Source organism: Mustela nigripes, chromosome 6, assembly GCF_022355385.1.
Source record: "Mustela nigripes isolate SB6536 chromosome 6, MUSNIG.SB6536, whole genome shotgun sequence".
Lineage (NCBI taxonomy): Eukaryota > Metazoa > Chordata > Mammalia > Carnivora > Mustelidae > Mustela > Mustela nigripes.
The window spans coordinates 139,347,108-139,356,315 of record NC_081562.1 but is presented as its reverse complement, the minus strand read 5'-3'; positions in this window follow the sequence as shown (position 1 = coordinate 139,356,315).

The window sequence follows — 9,208 nt, the reverse complement described above, 5'->3', positions numbered from 1 at the left end:
CCCAACATGAGACCACCTAAATATATTAAGCAAATACTAATAGGTCTGGAAAGTAAAATAGATTGTAATACAATAATAGTAGGAGACTTCAATTCCCCACTTTCAGCAATGGACAAATCATTCAGACAGAAAATCAACAAGAAAACATTGGACTTGAACCATGCCTTAGACCAAATGGACCTTATGAACCTATAAAGAACATTCCATCCATTAGCCTCGGAATAAATATTTTTCTCAAGCACACACAGAACAGAGTCTAGGATAAACCATAGTATAGGTCACATAATAAGTCTTATCAAATTAAAAAAGATTGCAATTATACTAAGAATTCTTTCCAACTACAATAGTATGTAACTAGAAATCAACAACAGTAAAAAAGCTGGAAAATTCACATACATGGAAATTAAATAACAAACCCACAAACAACCAATGGGTAAAGAAGAAATCAAAAGGGAAATCAAAAATTGTTTCAAAATAAATTAAAATGGAGACACAAGCTACCAAAACTTATGGGACGGTTCCAGTAAAAGCAGTTCCAATACAATACAGTTTATTGTACAGCAATAAATGCCCATATTAAGAACAAAAGAAAGATCTCAAATAAACAAACCTAACTTTACACCTCAAGGAACCATGATCTTCTAACTTATGCATTATTCATGAAAGAAGGAAAATCACAAAAACCTCAGAAAGGATTTAAGCAGTTATGTAAGTAAACTCATCATGCCTATTTGGGAATTTTTTTCCACTGTGGTTGTACAGTCTCTGATTAATAGCCCTGGTGACAGACGGTCACCATCTAATGTAGTAGTCTTTTGGACACTTGTTTTGAGGAAATATTATAATTTACTCTTTTTTTTTTTTTTTTTTAGTAAACTCTACACCCACTGTGGGGCTCAAACTCAAGACCTCAAGATCAAGAGTCACCAGCCCTACCAAGTAAGCCAGGCAGGCACCCTACTTGTTTTGTTTTTTTAATTGACCCCAAATCTCCCTTTCTTCAGTTTCCTCTCTAATTGTTCCTAGTTTTGCCCTTGGGAGTAAAGCAAATGCATTCCCTCTTCCATTAGGATAGATGCTTCATATTTGGAAACAGCCAGAACATGTACTGTCCTCCTTCCTCGACCCTCCCGCCACACCAGTGCTCGAGTCTCTTCTTAAGTAAGACAAGGGCTCTTTCGAATATTCCTGCTTTATCAGTGTCTCCAGAACTCTTCTCTCCCTGGTTGCACTCTTTTAGATTCTGAGAAATAAACATTCAGGGAGATTTATTTCCAAATTTTAAACATTATGTTGATTCACATTCACTATGCCTTTCCCAAACATCTAACCTAAAATAGCTTTCATTAGATTCTTGCAGAGTACCTTATTCTATTCCTTTCAGTATTTATTACATATTATTGATATCTATAAATTTAATCATATATATCAAATTTAAATTATATTTAAATTATTAAATGTTCATTTAATAACTGAATTTTACCTATAATATTTGTCTCTTCCACTGATCTGTAAGTTTTCTGAGAGCAGGAACTCTATTTTGCTCACCATCTTATTTCTTGCTCTCAGTATAAATCTGCTACACAGTAGCTATTAGTAAGTATTTATTGACAGATTTTCAGCTGTTGAATAAAATGAAATTCACATTGTGACCATAATTAAAGAAAGAAGAGTGGCATTGTCTTCCTACATAGAAAAAATTTCTCCAAAGAATTTAAGTTGAAGAAAACAAGGGTCCTGTATTGCTGGCAAAAGCAGGGAAAAGCCCTCCAGCATATAGAGCTTTAGCTCATGTGGTAGATAGAGAATGGTAGCTGTTGACTAAAGTCCATCTCCTCTCCTCCCTGGACACATGGTTATGCTACATTTATAAGCCTCCCTTCTCCACAGATAACTCCCTTGCTGGTGACTTAAGTTCTCACCAATGGAACGTGAACATAAGTAATGACTATCCTTTTGTGTTTCTGTCTCAGAGGTGGTTGTGTTTCCTCTTGCTCTTTTGCCTCTTGCCAGCCTCAACAGTGCAGACAACAGCAAGGCCACAAGTGACTTATGCTCCACTTGGGGTGGAGCCACAAGTTGGAAGGAGCCTGGGTCACTTTTTGACTCCCCAGAGCAGAGCTCTCCCCCACTCACGTGGACTGTATCTCTTGTGTTACTATGTGGAGAAATAAACTTCTTTGCTCTTTAGGCTACATTACCATTGGGTCTTTTCTTATAACAACTCATCCTTTGCCCTAAGATATCTGTCATTTAGAAAATGCTCAATCAATATTGTTGGAATTCATAGTACAGGGAATGACATGTGTGGCGTAGCCTAAAATAATCTACTCACAAAGAGAGGAGATGAATATGCCTCAGACAAGAAACTAATGAAAAGAGTGGTGAGAAATCACAATCAGTTTTGGAAAGTATTTGAGGTTCTTATAAATATATATGTGTATATATATATATATATATATATATATGTATATGTATACATATATACACACACACATATACATATATATGTAAATAATATAAGTTATATTATTATTATTAAATTCCTCTATATCTGCCCCTCAAAATGAATAAATGTCAGTATTTGGGGAACTTACTTCAGATTTTTTTTATTTTTTATTTTTTTAATGCCATAGTACCCTCCTTAGAGGAGGTTTTACAACATTCCTTTCAAAATATGGTGCCTACAGCTGAAACCCAAGCAAGGACTACTCATGAGAGAACAGGCCTCTTACTCACTGGGATCTGAACAGTAAAGTTCTAATAACAGAGCCCAAGATTGCATTACTTACTTAACAACTGCTTAACACTATTTGCTTATGTTAAACTTGAAATTTACTAAAACTGCCTAGCCACTTTTCAGACCCACTCCTACCACCAGTTCTCCCCTTTCCATGCTAATTAAACTTGTGAAATTCGCTACAGACATAAGTGCAGCCCCCAACATTCATTACTTGTAATTTTTATCCTGCTGATTTGGGTCTATTGATGACAGTGTGTGATTTTTATGCAGGTGAATTTTTGGCATCTAACTACAGTCATTGCCCACTTGTGAACACTGAAAAACCTCCAGGTAGATCCTAGCATGTCCAATATCTTACATTACAATGATCACTTGGGTCCTTTCCCAAAACCAGTTAATATATTCACCAGAGTACCTGGTGAAGGCAAGGCTCTATTTTAGCATTTTTGTTTTGAGTCTGATGGAGTTTCATCTAAAAGTTGCTAGACATATTCTGCACCACCAGTAGCAACACCCATTATCCCTTGAAACAGACTTCCTTAGTTTTGAAAAAATTACATGAAGTAGCCATTTAACTGTATTTCCCAATTGTTCTGTGGATTGTTCTGTGGTAGCATGGAACAAGGGGTTTGGTTTGGTTTGGGTTGGGTTGGTGTGATTTGGTTTGGTTTGGTTTGCTTTGCTTATGAGGGCAAAATGGGTGAAATTAGTCCAAGAGATTTCCAGATGGTATTCTTGAGTGAGAAAAGTAAGATGCACAGAGGTGTGTATACTGTGATTCCATTTATGTAAAACAAATGAAACAAAGATATGAACATTCAAATATGTTCTTAAATGGCTATGTGAACATAGAAAAAGTATATTAGGATACAGACACCAGACTGTGAAGATGGGATGATCTTCTGGTATAAGAGAAAAGCAAAAACAGGGATAGCAGGTTAAAAAAGAAAAGGAAAGATATTTTTAACAAAGAACACCAAAAAGCAACATTGCCATGTAATATGAGTAAAAGAATGGACTTTGCTAAACTAGTTGTATGGGGGCTCTCAATCATCATTTTTCAAATATGAAAAGAATGACCTTATTTTGTAGTAACGGGCCCATGTTTTAAGATGAACATCAAAATAAAAAACAAACAAACCAAACAAATAAAAAACAACTACCTGTAAACTAGAAGAAATGCAAAGGTAAAACCCCCTATGACAAAAACAAGTGCAAATTATCTCAAGCGTTTCTGTTAATAGATTTTTAAAATGCAGTTTGAAAGGGTACAGCTAATGGCGTTCTTAAGAACAAAGAAAAGAAATGCCAACTAAAGCAGATTTGATTCCAGATCAGGGAATAAAGTAGGTAGCCTGTAATGGCTTCTTTCAGTTATGACTTAAGACTCCAGCACAGCGGGGCCCCTGGGTGGCTCAGTGGGTTGAAGCCTCTGCCTTCTGCTCAGGTCATGATCTCAGGGTCTTGGGATCAAGCCCCGCATTGGGCTCTCTGCTCAGCAGGGAGCCTGCTTCCCTTCCTCTCTCTCTGCTGGCCTCTCTGCCTACCTGTGATCTTTGTCTGTCAAATAAATAAATAAAATCTTTAAAAAAAAAAAACAAAAACTCCAGCACAGGTTTTAATGTAACCATTTTACAGATGATGAAACTGAATTTTGGAAAGTTTTGGCAGCTTTCCTAAGATTTGAGCCCATTCACGTAATTCCAAAACCCATGTACTCACTCTGACAATAGTTCTCTCTCTGTGTAGAATGACACAAGTATGATAGACTTAGAATTCATTTAGGAATGTGACATACATATCCTGCATTTGCCCTGGCAGGCTATAAGCTATTCCAGAGTAGTACCAACTAGTTCCTCTCTCTGTTTGTACTAAGCCGAATGTTCTCTGTGTTTCCATGCTTCAATTTATAGATCCTTAATTAAATCTTCCTTTTAGGCTCTACAAATCTACACAACCTGCACACACCACTATCTGTCTGATTTCCTTTGCTTTCTTACTCCACTCCAGTCACTCTGGCCTCCTTGTTGTTCATCCAACACAGTAAGTATTTTCCTGCCCCTGGGCCTTTGCACTTGCCACCTATTTCCTCTATCTAGAGTATTCTTCCTTCAGATGTCCACTTGATTCACTCTCCTCTTCACAGTGAACCTTTTCCAGATCAACTTACTTAAAATTAGAATCTTTGTGGCCAGTCTGACTCTTCTAATGCTCTCTCCTGTTTTATTTTTTTCTATCACAGTCATCATCATTTAATAAGCTTTTTATTTATTTATTTACTTTGTCTGATTCCTACTACAAAAATGTAAGCATCCCAGGGCAGCAATACTCAATGTGTTACAAAAATGTAAGCTTCCCAGGGCAGCAATACTCAATGTGTGGAACAAATGAATAAAGGCACTGCTATTCTCCTTCCCAACATTCAGATCTGATAATATGGTGTTCATAAGATACATCTTTTAATTGCCAGAATGCATCTCATCCTAGAAATGTCTATAATTTCTAGATGTCTATGATTTCTAGAGGTAAAAACAAGAGGGAGGATTACAGGTGAGGGAAAAAAAGTCAATAATGTTGTTGAAGAAAATGTACCCAGGTGGCTCAAAAGGTTTAATGTCTGTCTTTGGTTCAGATCATGATCCTGGGGTCATTGAGCCCCACATCAGGTTCCCCTTCTGCTTCTCACTTCAACCCTCCCTCTAGTGTTCTCTCTCTCAAATAACTAAAATTTTAGAAAATATATTATAAATTATACATTTAAATTTTACTGTATAATGTGAAAATATAGTTTTTATCTGTGCTCATACTTTACACAAAAATTAATCTAGGTTGATTATATATGTATTTTTAAATGGGGTAAAGCTACAGAAAGTAGAATTTTATCTTATCACTAGAAGGATAATAAATAATATATCACAAAAAGGGATCAAACAAACTTATAAGAAAAATGTTAATATTTTAGGAGATAAATAGGCAAGGTGTGAATAGATAATTTACAGAGCGAATACACAATTTGTAAACAAACATGGAAAAAATTTTCAATCAGTTAATGAAAAATGCAAATGGAAACTACCATGTAGTATCCTTGTCTTGACAGTTAGAAAACACTATGGTGAAATGGTTATGACAATGTTAAATGAAAAAGCAGAATTCAAATTGTATCTGTTACGTTTATGGTTATGTATGTGGACATGGACAGGAAGGGAACCCAAGAGCTGAGTGGAATTTGGTCTGCTGGTTTTATGAGCATACTAAAATTTATAGTCTCCTTTCTTTTTTCCCTACCCTATGTTTTGGTATGTTGACATCTGAGGTCAATCCTCACTGGTCAGTTTTGTGTTTTGTTGTTGTTGCTATTTTAAACTGTCATATATTAATTTTCTATCTCCTGTCACAGCATATTTTCTTCCAGAGCATTAAGCTTTGCAGTTTTGACAGGCAGAATAGTACAGAGGTTACAAGCAAGACTCTGGTGCCAGACTGCCCCAGTTTGAATCCCAGTTCAGCATTTTACTTGACTTTAGATAAGTTGCTCAAATGGCTCAGTTTCTTCACCTTTAAAATGGGCATGATAATAATCCCTCACTTGTGCGGTTATTGCAAGAATCAAATGAGTTGGTGCATATACAAAGCACTTCGGACAGTACCTAGCACTGGATAATAGTAACTATTTTATTAATTATTTTAATTATTTAAATAGTTGATTTTTTTTCTATGGTCTTTTTATTTTTTCAATACTCTGGATCAGATTGAAACTTATCAAACACCCTTTACAACCTTAATAAGAATCATAGGGTTGTTTGCCAGGGGTTTGGTTTTCTAACTCTAATTAATGGTTCGAGTAATCAAAATCAGATCTCTAATGCCATCTATGTAGCTATCAAACAACAGAACACAGCCAGGCAAGTCACAGTTTCTCCAGGTGGAACAGACCAGAACTTTTTTTTTTTTTTTAAGATTTTATTTATTCATTTGACAGACAGAGATCACAAGTAGGCAGAGAGGCAGGCAGAGAGAGAGGAGGAAGCAGGCTCCCCGCTGAGCAGAGAGCCCGATGTGGGGCTCAATCCCAGGACCCTGGGATCATAACCTGAGCAGAAGGCAGAGGCTTAACCCACTGAGCCACCCAGGCGCCCCCAGACCAGAACTTTTTCCAGGCAGAACAGACCGGAAGGGGTTGGGATCAGGAGCCACACCACCAACCATGTGGGACAGAGAGCAGAAGAATAGATCTCTCCATAGGTGCTAGAAAATTAAGTCTAAACATTTACCAAATATGTGTCATGTTCCAGGTATTGAGCTAAGTCCAAAGCCAGAGTAGTCAGCGAGACAGAGTCATTGCTTTCATTCAGAGTAAAGACAAAGACAAACATTAAATAATCATAAGTGTGATAAGTGCTACTTGGAGGTCCAGGATTCTATGGCAGCTTACAGTCTGGCAAGCACGTGTTCCAACCACATGGTCACAGTCAAGAGAACACAGGTTTATTCAGGCCTGTCAAGATGAGTGGCAGCACCTAGCAGTAGGGTATGCAGAGCTAGTATCACTCAAACATCCGGGAGGCAAGCCAGGACTCTTTATTCTGAAGTCCCTGCCCCCGAACGTTTTCAGGGAGAGAATTCAGATACTCAGAAGGTTAAGACAGATTGCCACATCCTGAAGGGAAATGAAAAGAATATATCATATTCTAGAACTACACGTAGTTCAGTATGACTGGAGCTCAGACCTGGGAGAGTGCTGGGAAACGGGGCTGGAGCAGGGAGCAGGGACTAGATCTTAAGAGCATTTCATACCACATGGTGGACAAAACACCTGCAGCCGACTGCCAGGGAGTACTATCAGGCCCAGTTTTCTTGTCCCTTTCCACCCACTAATAGCACCAAACTGAGCGTATGCCTGTGGGGAAAGTTTTCTAGCCACCACATTCAGAAAGTGGTCCAAAGCCCCATTCAGAAGGATCTGTAACTAATACAGCCTATATACTTGCACCTCGGGGCACCAATGAGAAATCAAGTTCTATTTCTTCTCTTTCCCTCCTCCTGCCCTCCCTCTTCCTTTCTCCTTCCCTTTTTCATCTCTCTCTCTCATTTTCTCTCTCCTGTTTTGTTTTGTTTTGTTTAGATTTTTATTTATTTATTTGACAGACAGAGATCACAAGTAGGCAGAGAGACAGGCAGAGAGAGAGGAGGAAGCAGGCTCCCTGCTGAGCAGAGAGCCCGATGCGGGGCTCGATCCCAGGACCCTGAGATCATGACCTGAACCGAAGGCAGCGGCTTAACCCACTGAGCCACCCAGGCGCCCCTCTCTCCTGTTTTTTTAATGTCCAACAACCTCTTTTCTAATAAATAGATAGCTCAATGTTTATTTTGCCTTCTCTCTCATATGTCCAAAGGAAATGATAATAGAGCCCTTCATTTTCTTCTAGGAATGGGGTTTGCTGAAGTGGGGTGCTAGTGCCAGTGGGTGGTGGCAGGGAAGGAAGCTCTTATGGGAATTCTCTTCCAAATGGAAGAAACACCCTCATTCCTACTGAAAAATAGAAGAGGCCATTTTATCTCATCCATGAGTTGTTTTTCTGTAATCGTTTTTCCTTGAATGATGCTGAATCTCTGTTATTGTTTTAAAACTATGTAATTTTGGTATTTTGTTTGTGTCATAGACATTATATACTTGTACTGCACAGAATACCTTTTTGAAATAATTTTAAATTTATAGAAAATTCAGCAATGGTGGGTATTAAGGAGGGCATGTATTGCATGGAGCACTGGGTGTGGTGCCTGGACAATGGCTCTTGGAACACTGAAAAAATAAAATTAAATCCAAATAAATAAATAAATAAAAATAAAAGAAAATTTGGCATTCTATTGTAAGGAAAAGCATTCACTTCTACTTATTTGTTGGTTCGTTCATCTCTGTATGGACATGTGTTTTCCTATTTTATTTAATGTGCTGTACTCTCTTACTATCCTTATTTATTTGATGTTCAAAATGATCCTGATTTGGCTAGTGGGGACCCTTTCTAACTAGCTTCTGTGTTCTTTGACAAGTGTTTTTAATTCTTGGAGCATTTCTTTACGTTCTTGAACAACAGGTGATCCAAATCATCTTGTATTTTATCTGCCTCAGCTCTGGAACCAGCCCTTTCCGACAAGTACTGATTCCTTTCAGTGGATACCAGTATTTGGAAACCAAGATCTAAGCACTCGGGATGCTTACTTCTATTGAGTTGTCATTGTTTCAAAGCCCTCTAAAAGAAGAGAAGTAGGAAATATATGAATGTGTACACGTAGACATACAAACGTATATACACATACATCTGTATCTATTTCTATATTTATCCATGTAAATATATTTTTAACTGATTGGTTTGCATATTAATACTTAAGATTCCAATCCAGCACCTCAGGGTTCTCTCCAGCCTCCCTCTTTCCATATTAGTAAATTCTTTCTCCAACAGTGAGAAA